Below are 16993 nucleotides of genomic sequence, written 5' to 3'. Positions count from 1 at the left end.
CCGCGGGCCCCACACACACGTCCGCCGCGCCCGACTCCCACACCCCGCCTCAGGGACCGTGAGCACGCCACCCGGGGACGCCGCCGGCCGAGGCGGCCGGGGGGTCGACACCCTCACGTGGGCGAGGCCAGCTCGGTCCCAACCAAGACGGGGAAGGGGCGGGCACGGAGGGGTGGGGGCGGGTTAGGGCCGGCGGCGACGGGGAGGGGGCGGCGGCACGCGCACACACACACGCACCGAGGGCCGCGGGGCAGGGGCGCGGGGGGCGCTGCCCAGGGAGAGGAAGGGCCGAGACACGACCGGGCCACCAGGAAAACAAGCGCGGGGTCCCACCGCCACACACACGAGGGCGGTCCCACGACGCCTGAGACGCCGGCCGGCCCCAGCCACCCCGGGGCCTCCCACGACCCGGCCCCGCCGCCAGGGCCCGCGTGCGACGTTCCCCCCGCGTGGCACGGAGGGACCCGTCCGCCCACACTCCACACCTCGGCGTCCTCGCCGCATCCGCCTTCATCCAAGTCCGACCCCCGGGGGCTCGTGCCCCAGGGAAACGCTCCCGAGCGAGGCGACCCGCACCGTGCGCCCACACACCGCGCGCCACCCGCCGCAACGCACGGTCAGGGCAGGCGCGACGGGCTCCTCGTGGCTGCGGGACTGGAGAGTCGGGACACGCCCGGGCGTCCCCTCCCCGCCCCCTTGGGCTCAACCACCGGGGTCGCCGCGCGCACACGCGTGCACACGGCCCCGCGCCGGACGCCGGCCTGGCGGGACCCTCCCCCGACTCAGAGGGGGGAGGCGCGGGCCGCGGTAGGCAAAGAGCGGCGCTCGGCCCCACCGCGGGGCCGGCGCGAGCCCGCCCGCCCGCAAAGGCGAGGGACTCTGCCCACGTGCTCTGGCAGTCGCCCTCGTGGCCACTGCACGCTTGGGAGGGGCAGCGGCTGGGGGGTCCGGTACCCCAAGGCTCCCTCTCGGATCGCTAGAGAAGGCTTTCTCACCGACGGGGCGTCATCCCCCACCCATCGTCTCTCCCCCCTCGGGCCCGCGGAGGCGCTCCACGAGCCGCCGCCGAGTCCACGACTGGGCGGGGTGGGGTGGGGTGGGCTGGGGGGGGTCTGCGGTACGGGGAAAGCACACGGCCCAAAGGAGCGTCCGCGGCCACAGCCAGGGGGCACAACCTCCGCCGTGCCGCCCCCGGGCTTGTCTAGCGGGCCCCGGAAGGAGGGAGCACGCCCGAGAAGCGCGACAGAAACCACCCCCTTCTCACAGAGGCCCCCGGCCCGACACGGCCGCACCCACGCCCGTGTGCCATGCCCTGGCCACACTCGGTCCCCTCGCAGCACACCGTGCGACGGCGACCGCACCGGGGCAGACGGAAACAGGCGCACACCACGCCTCCCCTTGACCGTCTCGACCCCCCCCCCAGGAGAGCCACTCACGGGACACACCACCGCGGCGGGGACCCGAGGAGCACGCTGGGAAAAGGGAACGACACCACCGCTCGGCCTCGGGCACCTGAGGGACGACCCGGAGCGCTCTAGGGGCACCGCGGAGGACCAAGCAAGGCACGCTCACGCGCCGGCAGGGGCGCGCAGCGCAGCGGCGGGACAGGCCCCCCACCACCAACGCGGGGAGGACCGCTCGCGAGGCACACGCCAAGGAGGCGAAGCAAGAGTGTCTGCTGCGTCCGAGGACCACGGGCCCGCCCACGCCGTGAGGCGGGAGGGCGGGAGGCCGAGGATCAGGGCCGGAGACCACCAGCGCCCCCGCCTTCCACACACACCTCTCGACAGGTCGGGAGTGCGTGACAAGAGAGGCGAGGGGCACGACGCGGACACAACGAGAAGAGCGGTCCCGCTCGACAAGAACGTCCGTCCCTCGTCTGACGCGACTTCGGCCCGGCCCAGGAGAGCGCGACATCACCACATCGATCAGTCAATCCGGAGAGCCACGGGCCACAGGGCCCCGGAGGTGGGGGAGGGGCACGGCGAGGACCATCACCAGAGGAGCCTGCTTCCGCCTCACCGGCACACCGCCGCCCCACCCTCCTTCTCGGGCAACTCCAGTGGCCGACGACCCCGCGAGGAGAACGCCTGACACGTGGCACAGAGCCTGCGGGGTGGGGTCGTCGCAGCCACCACCGGGTGCCTGCAGCGGGGCGAGGTGGAGTCGCACGGGGTGGAAGACCCACACGCCACACCTCGCGCCCCGCCGCCCTCGGGTGAGCCAGAGACCGGAGGCGGCACCGCGGGTCGGGTCAGCCGGGCACACACACACACAGGCATACGCACGAGAGCCGGCGCGCAGGCCCAGGCGGGCGGCTCAAGGGGCTAAGGGGACGGTTCGGGCGCCAGACGGCGGCCCGCGGCCCACAGCCCAGATCCCTGCGTGCGCCCAGTGACCCAAAGTCCTCAGCGACTAGACGCCAGAGAACACCGTGTCAGCACCTATCTGGTGGCAAAAAAGGCCCATTTCGGGCGGAAAATATCACAGCGCCCGGTAGCGGGGCCCATCCACGAATCGCGGGGGGGACCCCGAAACCTCGGTCCGGCCACCTGTCCCCAACTCTTCCCCATCCACACCAGCCCCGGAGCTCTCGGGGGCCACCTGGTCGACCCGAGGAGCGTGGCGACCAAGTGGGGGTGGGGAAACGTGGGGGAGGGAGAGGCGGCGAGCGGGCCGGGGTCGCCCTCCCCGGTTCGCCCGCCCGCGCGGGCAGGTACCGGTCCCTCCGAGTCTCCGGGCGAAGACTCGGTTCAAGAGCAAGAAAATGTCCCACACTCGGCCGCCTCCGACGAGCGGGCCCCACGAGGGAGCGCGCCGGGGCCCGGGCCGCCCTAGCTAGCCGGGCCACCCAGGAAGGAACGGCTCGGGCCGGTCCCCACCCCGGGACTCGCGGTGGAGGAGGGTGGGGCGGGGGAGGGTGAGAAAAAGTCGCGTCCGCCGACCGACCGGGACCCACGTGGGCCCGCTGAAGGGCCGGGTGCGCCCTCCCCGGCCACCCCGCGCGAGCAGGGCCCGGTCCGTCCACGTCCCCGGACACCCAGGGGAGGGAGACTTGAAGAAAACATTTTCCCAGGGAGACGCCCCCCAGGCGACCGGAGCCCACGAGGGACCGCACGCGGGCCCGTGCTGCCTCTCTCTCCGGGTCACCCCTCGCGGCCCAGGCCAACGGTCCAAAGGGTGAGAGGCAGGAGAGAGGGCCCGACCGCCAAGCCACAGTCCTCCGCTCCGGAGGACGCGGAAGAAAGACCCTCTCCCTTGCCACCGCGGCGGCGGCGGCGGCGGCGGCCCGTCCCAGGTCGGGTCGGGTCGGGTGGCCGTGTCGGTCGGTCCCCGCGGCCGGATGCTGGTCGACCAGGCCAGACGGTCCCACACAACGGGCTCGAGAGCGCGGCGACGGTCACAGCCACATAGACCTGCACGCCCAATCTCAAGCGACAGCAGGAGGCGCCCACGCCCGGGCGCCACCGGGACAGTCGCCACCAACGTCGCCCGGCTCACGGAACTCTGCCTCGGGCCCGGCGGCGCAGTCACAACCCTCACGAAGGTCGCCGGAGCTCCAGAGACAAGGGACAATATAAAAGCGGCCACCAGGTGGCTCCCGACAACCGGCTCCAACGTCCCCGGGCCGTGTCCCTGTCGCCGGCCGGCCACCGAGGACGCGGCAGCGCCGGGCCGCCCAAACGCCCGGCCTAAGCCCGGGGCGAGGCGGCGGGCGTCTGGCGCGGCCCTGAGGCGTCCGTCTCGGACGGAGCTAGCTCCCGGGTCGGCACGACACGGCGCCACACCGGCAGCAGACGGGGTTGGCGGGGGGGGGGGGGGGGGGGCGGAAGCTGGGAAGATGTCGCCGGGAGGCTGCCTCAAGGGAGACGACGCGATTCCTCGGCGGGGGGATATCCCACGGAGACGCCGGCGGGGCCCGGGGCGGCCGGCACGGGCTGCCCAGAGGGTCACGAGCAAGATCGCCGGCTGCCCGGACGGACGGACACGGACGGACGGACGGACGGACGGAGGGAGGGAGGGAGGGAGGGAGGGAGAGAGGGAGACAGGGAAGGCGGGGACAGGCAAACCGAAACCAGGCAAGCGCTCAGAGAACAACGCAGGAATTCACCCTTTCTCGAACGGTGGAGGTCTTTCAGAAGCAGACACGCAAAACCCAGAAGCCAGAAAGGAAGGGAAGGGAAGGATACACTCTGACCCCATACGAGTGGAAACAAACATCTGTCTCTGCCTACACGGCGACAAAGTCCAAAGACAACACGCGCGTGCGTGCGTGCGTGGGTGGGGAAATCGCACTTGCGGTCGGTCGCGAGAACGTGGATTTCAAAACGGACTGACCACAGTCACGGGCGGGCGGGGCTGGCTGGGATGGTGAGGCGGGGGTTGGCGGAATGCGGGCGGGCGGGGGAGGGGGCGAAGGTGGAGTCCATAGCCATCCACTAAAGAAAGCGAGCTCCTACATGTAAGGCCAGAAACTATCAAACTCTTAGAGGAACACAGAGGCAGAGAACACTCTATGACACAGATCACAGCAAGATCCTTTTGGACCCACCTCCCAGAGAAATGGAACTAAAAACAAAGATAAACAAATGGGACCCGATGAAACTTCAAAGCTTTTGCACAGCCAAGGAAACCGTCAACAAGACCAAAAGACAACCCTCAGAATGGGAGAAAATATTTGCAAATGAAGCCACTGACAAAGGATTCATCTCCAAAACGTATAAGCAGCTCACGCAGCTCCATAGCCAAAAAACAAACAACCCCATCCAAACGTGGGCGGAAGACTCAAATGGGCGTCTCTCCAAAGAAGATAGACAGACTGCCAACAAACACACACGAAGGAAGGAATGCTCAACGTCATTCATCATCAGAGAAATGCAAATCAAAACTACAATGAGATATCATCTCACACCAGTCGGAATGGCCATCATCCAACAATCTAGAAAACAATCCATGCCTGCCGGAGAGAGTGTGGAGAAAAGGGAACACTCTTGCACTGCTGGTGGGAATGTGAATCGGTACAGCCACTATGGAGAACAGGACGGGAGGTTCCTTAAAAAACTACACGTAGAACTACCATAGGACCCAGCAATCCCACCGCTAGGCCTATATACCCTGAGAAAACCATCACTCAAAAAAGACACAGGCACCAAAATGTTCACTGCAGCTCTATTCACAATAGCCCGGAGACGGAAACAACCCAAGTGTCCATCATCGGATGAACGGATAAAGAAGAGGTGGCACATATCTACAACAACGGCATACTACTCAGCCATAAAAAGAAACGAAACTGAGCTCTCTGTAGTGAGGCGGATAGACCTGGAGTCTGTCCTACAGAGTGAAGTAAGTCGGACACAGAAAGACGGATACCGTACGCTCACACACGTATGTGGAATTTAAAGGGGGGGAAAAAAGGTCATGAAGGACCTAGGGGTAAAACGGGAATAAAGACACAGACCTACTCGAGAATGGACTTGAGGATGTGGGTGGGGAGGGGGAAGGGTAACCTGTGGCAAAGCGAGAGAGAGGCATGGACCTATAGACAGTACCAAACCTCAGGTAGATAGAGAGCGGGAAGCAGCCGCGTGGCACAGGGAGATCAGCTCCGGTGGTGGTGCTCTGTGACCGCCTGGAGGGGTGGGATGGGGAGGGTGGGAGGGAGGGAGACGCAAGAGGGAAGGGATGTGCGAACAGATGTACGCGTACGACTGATTCACTTTGTTCCAAAGCAGAAAGTAATAATAAAAAGAATAAAAGAAAAAAAGAAAAGAAAAGAAACTGAGTTCCGACACATCTGCACGATGCAACACCCTGAGTGCGAGTGTGTGCGTGTGCGTGCGTGCGGGGGTGCTCGTGTGTGTGTGTGGGTGTGTGTAATCCTAAAGACGCTACAAGAAAACTACTAGAGTGCATCAGTGAATTCTGTAAAGTTGCCGCATATAAAATTGAAACATGGAAATCTGTTGCATTTCTATACAATAACAGTGAAATGTCACAAAAGGAAATTAAAGAAACAAATCCATTTACCATCACATCAAAATACATATATATATACATATATATATAATTCTTGACAATCAACCTATGTCATTTTGAGGCTTTTGCCTTTATAAGCCTCACCAATATTGTAGTCTGGCAGAACACATTTCACGTCCTTCTAGAATCTATGTCTCCTGAGCTATAGACCTCAGTTTGGCTCAAATATAATTCTTTTCTATTCCTAGTATAGGTTGATTTACGGAATATTTATATTGACAACACCATTAAAGAGTTTCTTTATTACACTTCAGAATATAATGAACAGCTAAAATATGAGTTACAGACACTAAATCCCACTTTCATTTAGTGCACGGAGGCTGCTACAAGGGCAGTGGATAGGGACGTGCTCTGGGCCCAGCAAGGAGGGCCTCCACAGCTCTCTGCTCTTCCCAGCTGCTCCAAAGCCCACTGCGCCGCCCCTGGTGGGGGTGGGGACAGCAGTTCAAGCATCATGGAGACCCTGGGGACATGACCATGAGTTGGGAGGTCCCCAGACCTGCACCCTTCAGAGACCATGCCCGTCGATGACACTCCAAGCCCTGGAACTGCCAACCTGACGTGCTCTTCTTATGGAGCAAGGGCTCTTGTGACTGAGCTGCAGAAAGCCCAACTGTGACAGCAGGTGTTTTAATCAAAGTAAGGGTTTACTTACAGATCTCCAAGCAAGGGATTGGGAGACAAGCCACAGACACACTCCAATTGGGCCGTTGAGTTCGGGGCTTCTTTAAAGGGAAGGACAAAGAGGCTGCCATTAATCGTTATCATTTGACATTTCTGTGACTCTTTTTTTTTCCTTTTTTAACAAATCGAAGTATAGTTGACTTATTGATACAATATTGTGTTACTTTCTGGTGTATACCAAAGTGATTCAGTTATATATATATATATACATATATATAAAATCTATAAGCTATAGTGAAAAATTATATATATGTATAATTATATACACATATATAAGTGTATATACAATATTACATATATAAAATTATATACACTTTATATATTAAATTATATATATATATATTTTATGTATATTTATATATATATAATTCTATATATATAATTTTATACATTATATATATATAATTTTCCATTATAGGTCATTACAAGACATTGAATATAGTTTCCTGTGCTATGCAGCAAATCCTGGTTAGCTATATTTTTTATGAACAGAATTGTGTAACTGTTAATCCCATACTATATGTGACATTTGTTCATCATAGCTTCAGAAGTCAGGCTGTCTCTGGTTTATGATTCCCAGGCCAGGTGGTCCCCGCCTCAGGGGTCTTTGACCTCATCCTGCCCTGGAGAAACCACCTGAATCTGGAAGTCTAGGCACCTGACTCTCCTTGACGAGTGTTCCATTAGCACAGCATTGAGGTCAGAGGTGACAAAGAAAAGGGAGAAAGTTTTGGATAGAGAGATCATCTGTAAACTCAGTGAGGGAACTCAGTTTTAGGGGGACTTGGATTCACCGTGCAGGACGTGGGAGGACAGCACCTCACTCCTGGTGCCCAGCCCCATCAGCTCCTGGACGGACCCCCGCCCCTGAAGAGGCCCCTCTGGGGGAAGGAAGAGATGCTGGGACATCGGCCCCTGAGCCCCTCTCTCCTCCGGCCCAACTCAGGGCTCCGACTTCCCGGAGGATCGGAGGCGGAGGCCCAGGGGGGAGCGAGTGGCCAGCGGGAGGAAGAGGCGCCCAGTGCAGCAGCGGCCCGAGTGCAGGAAGCCGGGGCGGTTCTGATCCCGTGGGGAACGAGCCTGGGGCCGGAAGGCCTTCGGCGAGGAGCGCGGTGCCCCCCGCCGGCTCCACACCTCGGCCGCCCTCCCTGTGGGCGGAGGCCTCTGCGCGGCTCCGGACAGGGAGGCGGGCCCTCCTTGCCCGCCGCTCCTCCAGCTCCCGGCCGGGCCCCTGCAGCGGAGCTCCCTGTACCTGCAGTCCTTGCCCCGCCCGGAAGCCCGGGGCGCGGAGCAGAGAGGCCAAGGCCCGGGGTCCTGGGCTCCGCCCGCACCGAGGGGCTCCTCCCAGACGCGCCCGCCCAGCTGCAGGAAGAGCCGGTGGATCCACAGCCGCCTCCTCACCAGAGAAGAGGTTCGCATCTTGTCGCAGGAAGAATTCAGAGACAACAGGGAGAAGGAGAAGACACAGCGAGGACTTCTGGGGCGCAGGGGGCCGACGGGGGTGCGCAGCGGGGCTGAGCTGCTTGGACAGGCTGCTTACAAGGGGCGTGAAAACGAAGGGGCGGAGCCTTCATGGGGGAGGGTGGGGGCGGGGTCGCACTTCCTGGTTTTCACCCCAGCTCCACCTTTCTGAGGGGAGGAGGGAGTTTCCTCCGTATTGAGCCTCGCTGGGAAGTTTTCCGGCCCCGGTGCATGACGGGAACTTCTCATCTGCAAGGCTAGTTTTATTGTAATGAGGGCTTAATGAGCAAAAGGTTACATTTAGAGGCCTGAGATTCCCGTTTTCCCACCTTCCTTTGCCTCCAGCACACTTGTCACCCCAAAATGTAGGTTTTCTGTACGTCCAGAAGTTCCTGCTTTTCTATGTCTGCCTACAGACCTCTGTTGTTTACAAGATGTATGGTTTCCTGCCGTCTGGCCCCACCCCCTTTCTCTGCTCACATCCAGCTGTGTGCCTGCTGGAGCAGCCATACGTGCCGCCCTTGGCTCTGGGCCGGTTTGGGGCAGGGGCGCTTAGACTTCTCACTCTGCTGGCTTCCACACTGAGGCCAAAGAACTGGAGCGGGATTCGCTGAGCCCCTGTGTTGTCTGTCCTGAGCTCAGGGCTGGCACTGGACAACAAGGCAGGAGCCAACTACACATGCTCAGGCAGGCCCCTTCTTTCATCCTTCATCTCTGGTGTGAAAGAGCCCAGATGCTGCCCCCAGCCTGTGCTGTAGGACCTGTAAGCTAAAAATGATTTTTGTAGTTTCAAATCTTGAAAAAAAAATTACATATTTTGCAACATTTGAGAATTATATGACCTTCGCATTTTAGTGTCTATAAATAATGTTTCATTGGAACGCAGCTCTTTTGTTTACCTTTTATCTCTGTCTGCTTTCCTGCTACAATGGCAGACTTGACGGATAAAGCAGAGGTCATATGGCAAAGTTTAAGATGTTCACTCTCTGGCCCTTTAGAAAATGGTGCCAGCTCCTTCTCTAGAAAAGTAGTATTTTCTTACCACTATATGCTGAGGGTTGCACTTAATAAGCAGGTAAACTTTCGGTGAGTTTTGCCCCTTGAAATAAACCTTGGATGGCTGTAAAACTGATTACATTACCCTAAGGAACCTCATAATAAACCCAGCCACCAAATGTGCAATAATTACTAGGCTGAGAAAGGAATTCATGTGCTGACTTCTTTCTTCCAAGAAATCACCACAAATAAGCATAACTGGAATACAGCTCCCATCTGAATTAGCATCAACTGCAGAAACTGCCAAGTATTTCCAGTCCTACGAATGAGGCAGAGTAAACCATACAACTAGTTTGACCTTTGCTTTAGAGACATCTCTTGTAACTGTAGAACTGTTTGCCAAAGTTTATTGAACATGAAAATCAAAACATAAAAATAATTTATTGATAGAAAACTGTCAGGATTTAATAAGTTCTATTTACACTTAGAGGAAAGAAAGCCATAAAAATGGTCACATTGATGACACAATTACTATATAATTTACATATACTTATGAAAATTTTATAAAAGCAAAAATAAGTAATTAGAAACATACTATTTTTTGTCATTAAATAAAAAGCATTTTTTTTTTTGAGGTAAGCGTGCCCCTTACTGTTGTGGCCTCTCCCATTGCGGAGCACAGGCTCCGGATGCGCAGGCTCAGCGGCCATGGCTCATGGGCCCAGCCACTCCGCAGCATGTGGGATCCTCCCGGACCGGGACACGAACCCGTGTCCCCTGCATTGACAGGCGGACTCTCAACCTCTGCGCCACCAGAGAAGCCCAAATAAAAAGCATTTTCATGCAACTTCCTGGTATACTGTTGCATCTGTTGCACCGTTTCTTTCTTAACATGCATTCCTGCATAATGAGAACACATAGATAAAGACAGTTTGTATTTTTCTTTTGTATTTATAAGTACATTTTACTTGAAATTTATCAATAGTGTATATAGCCTATAATACATTCTGGGAAATGCTGACTTATCTGGTAATATCGTGTTATTTTGGATTGTTTTGAATTATCTAAAATGAAATTAGAATGAAATGAGGACCCCAATGAAATAATCAAAATAGATATCATTTTGTCTAATATCATTTAAAATGGAAACTCATTAAATCTCAAATAAAATAGTTGGTCAATGGAATTTTAAGAGGCTTGTAGAGAAAATTTTCTATACTTATAAAGCATACTGATTTGCAAAAACATAATTTAGAATTTAAACAATTAAATTTAAAAGTACTTATTTTATAACGTAGTGAACAGCAAACCTTGCTCTTAGGAAAGGAAATCTAACTTTCCTCTCCTTGCATCTTGCAGAATAGCTTTCCAAGGGCTCAGAATTCTGTAAAATATTTGTAATAACCCAATCATTCTGAAAATATATAATCTTTCAGAGTCCTATAATTCACAATGTTTTAAACATGGATTTTATTTTATCAAGTGCCAACTTATTGTAGACTAGTTGCGAACATCTTATAATTGTTCAATATATGAACACTTGTCAGAAACCTCTGGAGTGTAGACATACACATGGATCTCTGGGGGGCTGGGCATTGTGTCTCTCTGAATTAGTGTCCCCGCCCCTGGTGTTTGAACACATTCTGAAAATGGGACTGTTACCATGTCTGCAATAATCTTCTACCTCGTAGTCATGGAGATATCGACCTCTTTTTGGTGGGAAAACAAAACAAAACAAAACAAACCCTTTGCTACAAAGTCTAAGGTAAGTGATAAACCTATGCCTGACTCTGAATTCTTGGAATGTTCCTGTCCAGGTACACACAGTTCTTCAGGACTAGCACTCTTGTTAAGATTAAATTAATTTCTTTTCAGTTATGAGAAAAATATTAAATAAAATTTAACAGCAGTAGAATTAACCGAAGCACCAGAGTTTAATCACAAATCATGTGTTTATTCTCATGGCCATTCATCCGTGACATGTGCATACGTATTTGAACACTAATATAACAGTTACCATTATTTGTGTTCTACTTTTTAGTTACCATTCAAAGTTAGTTCCTGATTAACCCTAGTGTTTCTAAGTATATTTACAACTTCATAAAGACAGAAAGTCACTAACTGATCAATAATGACTGTACTGAAGGAAAACAGGCCCATCTTACTGAGCACAAGGTTTCATTGCTTTGAAAATCACACGCTCGCTCAGTAGTGCTTACATGTGTGCAAGCGCCGATCCACTGAACTGGGGGTGCGTTATTTCTTGTTGCTTGTTATCAAAGTTTGTATTCCACATTTCTCAAGATACTTCACCATCTACACATTTCTGCTGTCTATTTGTAATACACTTTCCCACAGTAGGTATTGTAGAGAATATTTTTTCCTGGATCTCAGCACTCATGTTTTTGTGTAGTCATTAGCAGTTGTTTCTGTTCTCAAGTGTGCAGTGAGCGTCCTTGGATAGGCCTGAGGTGGCCAGCTGAGTGACTATAGCAGCTCACTTAACTCCTCCGTCACTGAGGGGCCTGGACGAATGGGACCTTAAGTCCACTTGTGTTCATTTTTCAGCACATTTCCTGAGGATTGTACACACTAGGGACACATTAGTGAATGAGACACAAGGGATCCTGCTCTCACGTTGCTGGGGGGAGTGCACAGACTCTTCTAAATAAAAGTGTAAGAAAAATAACTTTGAAGAGCGCTACCAACACAACAAAGCTGGTGATGACCGAAGCCCAGAGCTCCGGGCTGCTGCTGGCGGGACAGCCAGCCAGTCTCACCACAACAGGGCGTTCCCTGCTGCTGACTCAGCCTCCTTCATTACAGATGGCATTTGAGATGTGACAGGAAACGAGAAATCTCTAATGTGCAAAGGGCTGGGGAGGGGCCCACGTTAGACGATGGGGTGCCCTGAGGCTCTCCTGAGGAGCTACCATCCGAGCCGCCATCCAGGTGAGCAGAAGCCACCAGCCCTTTGAAGGGCTAGGTCAAGGCCGCCTAGGCAGAGGGAAGAGCAAGATCAGAACGTTGGCGGCGGGTCCACAGCCGGGTGGGGAGGAGACCCTGTGGCTCCACTGTCCTGAGTGACGGCATAAATGACGGGGTGGGGGGGGAGGGGAGGGATGGGCCGAGTCAGGGCCTGGCTCAGGCCGGGCGCCTGTGGTCTCCGATTTGGTGCTGCTGTGAACGCTGCTCTACACTCCTAGTGCACATTAGATGTCCTGGGCCCACACGGGGAAGACAGAGGGTCCAGAAGTCCTATTCGGCTGGATAGAGTCGGTCAGGCACCAGCAAGATGGCAGGCTCTGAAATCAGCAGGGGCTTTTCTGACATCAGTGAGCCGATTTCTAACACAGGAGACTGAAGGCCAAGTTCAGCAGTCTTGCTCAGCATGAGCGAAAATGAATTCATTTATAAATTTGCAGAACTATTGTCTCAAAGAAAAAGTTCATCTTTCTGAAAGTCACATAGAAAGGCTATAAGGGAACCAGACCTTAGAAATCCTACTTCTGTGGAAGAAAGTCACCAGCAAATTGCTTGGAGAGTTTAAGGAACGTGTAGCTTTAAAATAAAGAAAGAAAAGTTAGAAAAGTCAGAAGAGCTCCGGGGAAGGGCCTCCTTCTAGGCCAGCAGGCTGTGTCTGGTGGTAGGCAGCCGCTCAGAGCTCCACACTCCTTCCCCTGTGGCCAGGATCATTCGTATTGTGCTTTATCTGCACCACTTACAGACTCAATTCAGCTGCAGTAACTCTTACTGACTCAGCTAGCTCCCACTTGACGTTTTCAGCTCACGGTCATGTGGAGTCTGCAAGAAACCCTCCTCCAGAGAAGGCCCAGGATCTCCACCTGACACATGTGCCCCCTGTCCCATCATTTCACCAGTGTCACGTGGCCTCCCTGCTTTCCTCTGCACAGCATGTTCCTGACGGGATCTCTTTCTAGGTGGGAGAATCATTCTTGTCAGCCATCACCTCAGCATCAATGTCCTCTCACGTGCAACTTTACTTCTATAGTCTTTGAAAGAGCGTCTCAACAAATTCTCGATCTGAACATGTATGTTTTGTATTTATTGATTTTTACGCGTCCTTCAGTGTAGCCTATGCTCTGTCTCCTGTCCTTAGCCTGTCGTGAATCACTTGTCTGAGTTAATCAATGACACCTAATCTCCCTTCCCGTCACCTCTATTCCGTTCTTCTCCACCCTTCTGTGACACGCGTCACTACAGACACATCCTCGTTGCCATGGTATCCCGTCCTCCCTTTGGGACGCTCATTGTGCCTTCCCGCTTCTCTGCTGCCTCGGGTTCCCGTGTGTGCTCCGCCCAGCACTCCCAGCAGCCTCCCCGCTCGCTCTTCCCTTTGGAGCCCCCGCCTCCCAGTTCAGCCGTCACTACTGCTCACCAGCTCCCGAGGATTATCTGCAGCCTGACGTCCCCGGTCCCCGCCTCTGGGCTCCGTAGCACGTTCCCTTGAATAGTGACCACGCAGGAAACCTCCTTCCTCTCCCTCCTCTTCTCGTCCGCTACATCCCCTGTGCATGCCTCCCTCTCTCCTGAGCGTCCAGGCTCCATGGTTCAGAATCATCCGTGATCCATTTCTCCATACATGGGAGGTTATCTGGCCATGTGGAGTCCAGCTCTAATGGACTGAGGTGAACAGTGACAGGCAGAGGGCAAGGGAGAGACAGGAGGTATGTACCAGGTCAGGCTGTGATTGGGTGAGAATAAAGGGCCGTGCTCAGAACAAGAGCACATTATGGAGGGTTTCTGAAGGTAGACCAGATTGGGGAATATTTTTAAACGCAGGTGGAGAAGGGGTCTGATAGAGAGGTTACAGTTTAAAGGAAGCAGAAGTCTCATTGCTAGTTTCCTCAGAAGGATTCAGCAACTCACTATCTTTACATAGTAACATCTTATCACGTGTTCTTTCAGTTAGAGAAAGTCCAGGTTGCACATCCCTTGGAAGCTTATCCTATAAATTTTCTAGCAGTGGAAAACCATAGGCCAAGGTTATGCATGGCAGCGTTGTTTGGAATACCAAAAGATCAGGAAATATTGGTGTTTATTCCCATGTGGATTGGTGAAGTGAGCTGGTGCCCTTGTTTGTGTTTTGTCTAAATCTCCTTCTGAGTCGTCGCACACAGCCCAGCAGAACGTGTGAAGCAGAGGTGTGGTGAGACACGTCTGCTCCTGTTACTGCACACGAGTTCCTGTGCTCGATGCCCAGTGAGGTCACGCGAAGTGGAATGTCAGAGTTCGGAGCGGAGTAAAGGTATTGCAGGGCCGCGCAAGGAGACAGGTGGCTTGTGCCCAACAAAAGCCCAAACTCCCCAAAGGCTTTCAGCAAAGCATTTTGAAAGGCCAGGTGAGGGGTTCGAGGTTGGTTGTTGCAAACTTCTTGGCGCAGGAACATCCTTTGTCCATGAAGTTCAGCTCATGGTGTCCCTGTAAACCTCCAACAAAAGAAATGTTGTTCTCTGTTCTGCAACTTTTATCTCTATATGGATGAAAAGTGTTATCCCCTTAAAGGTCAGATCCTTGAGAATGGGCTATCCTGCCTATTTCAGGCTAGAGGCAACATTCTTAACTCAAAGCAAAGGCAATAGAACACAGAGGTTAAAGTAACAAAACATCCTCTGTGGAATGAAATTCGTTCTTCCCTATGATGACACTCCTTACAGTGTGTCTGATCGCCGTGCAGCTGGGACAGTGTGTGCCCGAGCGTCCACCTTCCTTCCCACCAGTGTGGCTGTGATGGGACCAGAGGTCTGAATGGGGAGGGAAGTAGGGATGCCTTAGTCTTCTTTTACCTCCCAGCCAAGGAGCTCTTATTCTGAGAGGATTAGGGAGCCCAGGGAGCCTGGGCCCTCCCTGAAAGCACGTATAAAATGTGTTGTGCACAGGCTTTTGTTCATAAAAGATTAAATGCTCTGGATCCAGCCTCTCCGGAATATTTTATCAATATTTCTAGTCTTTATTTATTCTTGTGAATTGTACCAGAACACAGACCTACAGTAATTTCAGCACATATTAATTGTTAACTGTTCCGAGTAAGAGTGAGCTTTTGAGGATTGGGAGAGACTGGTCATTGAAAAGGTGTAAAACCATTCTGTGAAGTACATCGAATTGAGAGCATTCGAGCCTGCACTATGAGTATTACCAAATATTTTAATAAATATGACTTTGTTTCCCACTTGTGAGCTGCTAGGCTAGGTCTTTTGTTTGTTTCTCTGTTAGTTTCCTTTTCTAGATAAGAAAACGTATCAAGTCTGTCTGTCTGATCAGGATTACAGGACAAAATTCAGGGCTGGTCCCAAGTACATTTTTAGATGGCAGAGCCTGTTTCTGTGGTTAATTGTAAATGTTTCATAGACATCATTTTAGACAGCTGTGTGCTCTTCTAAAACTAGCCCTGCAACCTAATGTGCTTGTGCTTAGTGCACTAATGCATATAAGTATTTATGCTTCCATCGCAAGTGCGGCAAGCTGCTTAAAAAACAAACAAAACACCAGGGAACTGAAAGTTATCTTTTGTTTGTTTGTTTTTATAATGGACTAAAATTGCCCCTTGCTGTCCAATTTGTAAAAATGTCCAGTGTATATAGTCTGTACCTTGTCTACTGAAAGCCACAGTAACTAGGATATCAAGGTAAGTTAGACCCACATGTCTTTCTAATTATACTCTCTTTACAATGACTTATATAGTTATATTTATAATCTGTCTCCAGAATTCCCAATCTCTGGTTGCAGAAAATAAGAAATTTGCAAATTATTTAAAATTGTGGGAGATGAAGGAAACAGTATCGGGCCATCCCGTGCTTTCTGGAGATCCAGATTATCCAGGAATAAAATGCCTTTAGGGACCCGGAGCGGAAATGCTCCTTGACTCTCTCACTCTTGGTCAGGACTGAACCCCAGGGCACCCTGAGCTGCTGCCACCATCACGGACACCCGGCTGCTCAACACAGCGGGGGCTTTGCCTGCTGCCCACTTGGCCTCCTTTTTTTTATATGGCATTGGACACATGGCAGAAAAAGGGAAATCTCTAAATTGGCAAAAGCCACCAGGTATGCAAAAATGCTGTTTTTTAATGTTGGTTTGGCTTGTTTGTTTTTCATGTAGCAATCCCTGACAGAACAGGCCGAAACGAGTTTTGAGACTAAAATGTACCTTTTCTTCCACTGAGAGACCATAGTAGCCTAACTAATAAACTCATCCATCTTTTCTATGAGTCTGATATAAATTCTGACTTGCCTCGGGCAAGTAGCTGATTTCCAGGCTGGCTTAAGCCCAGCGAGTGCTCAAGAAATATTCTAGTGACTAGAGTAGAAAACACTGTGCAGCCAGGGTTTCATTAGTTGTGCTTCGTGTGTGTTCTGTTTGTAATCCTTACATAAATGTCCATTCTCTCCCACACAATAAACCTACCTGTTTCTTGACTCCGAAGTGCATTAGCTAGGCTTTACGACAAGCTAGTTTTATAACGCCACATGCACAGTTACTGTCGTTGTTGTTTTTTAATACAAGCAGTGCAAATTTTATTTCAAAATTACCCTACTTTAGGGAAGTAATTCCCTTGTGCTCCCGTGGTTAGGACTCGTGCTTTCACTGCCAAGGGCACTGGGGGACTAAGACTCCAGCGTATGGCCATGTTGCAGGGCCCCAGAAACCCCAAACCAAAAACCAAGCACATTTCCCTTTCATCTCTGTCAATGTGTGTGATGTTTATTTGTATAATTTCCCCAACCTTTAAAAAACTTTTTTTCAAATCTACATTTACACACAAATAGTGTAGATTCACTATCAGTTCTGTTAAATA

General features: G+C 52.7%; 1 long non-coding RNA gene across 1 annotated transcript in view; it reads right to left on the bottom strand.

Moving 5' to 3' along the window:
- LOC307070142 overlaps nt 1-8250 on the bottom strand; it is a 29339-nt gene extending 21089 nt beyond the window's left edge. The window contains exons 1-2 of the long non-coding RNA XR_013811532.1: nt 8122-8250; nt 6692-6761 (exon numbers count right to left, since the gene is read on the bottom strand). This is a non-coding gene — a long non-coding RNA (uncharacterized lncRNA). The remainder of the gene's footprint in view (nt 1-6691; nt 6762-8121) is intronic.
- Nucleotides 8251-16993: the final 8743 nt, after the last annotated feature.

The sequence above is a fragment of the Hyperoodon ampullatus genome, assembly GCF_949752795.1.
Source record: "Hyperoodon ampullatus genome assembly, contig: scaffold_231, whole genome shotgun sequence".
Taxonomy (NCBI): domain Eukaryota; kingdom Metazoa; phylum Chordata; class Mammalia; order Artiodactyla; family Ziphiidae; genus Hyperoodon; species Hyperoodon ampullatus.
This window is presented reverse-complemented; position numbering and strand designations above follow the sequence as displayed.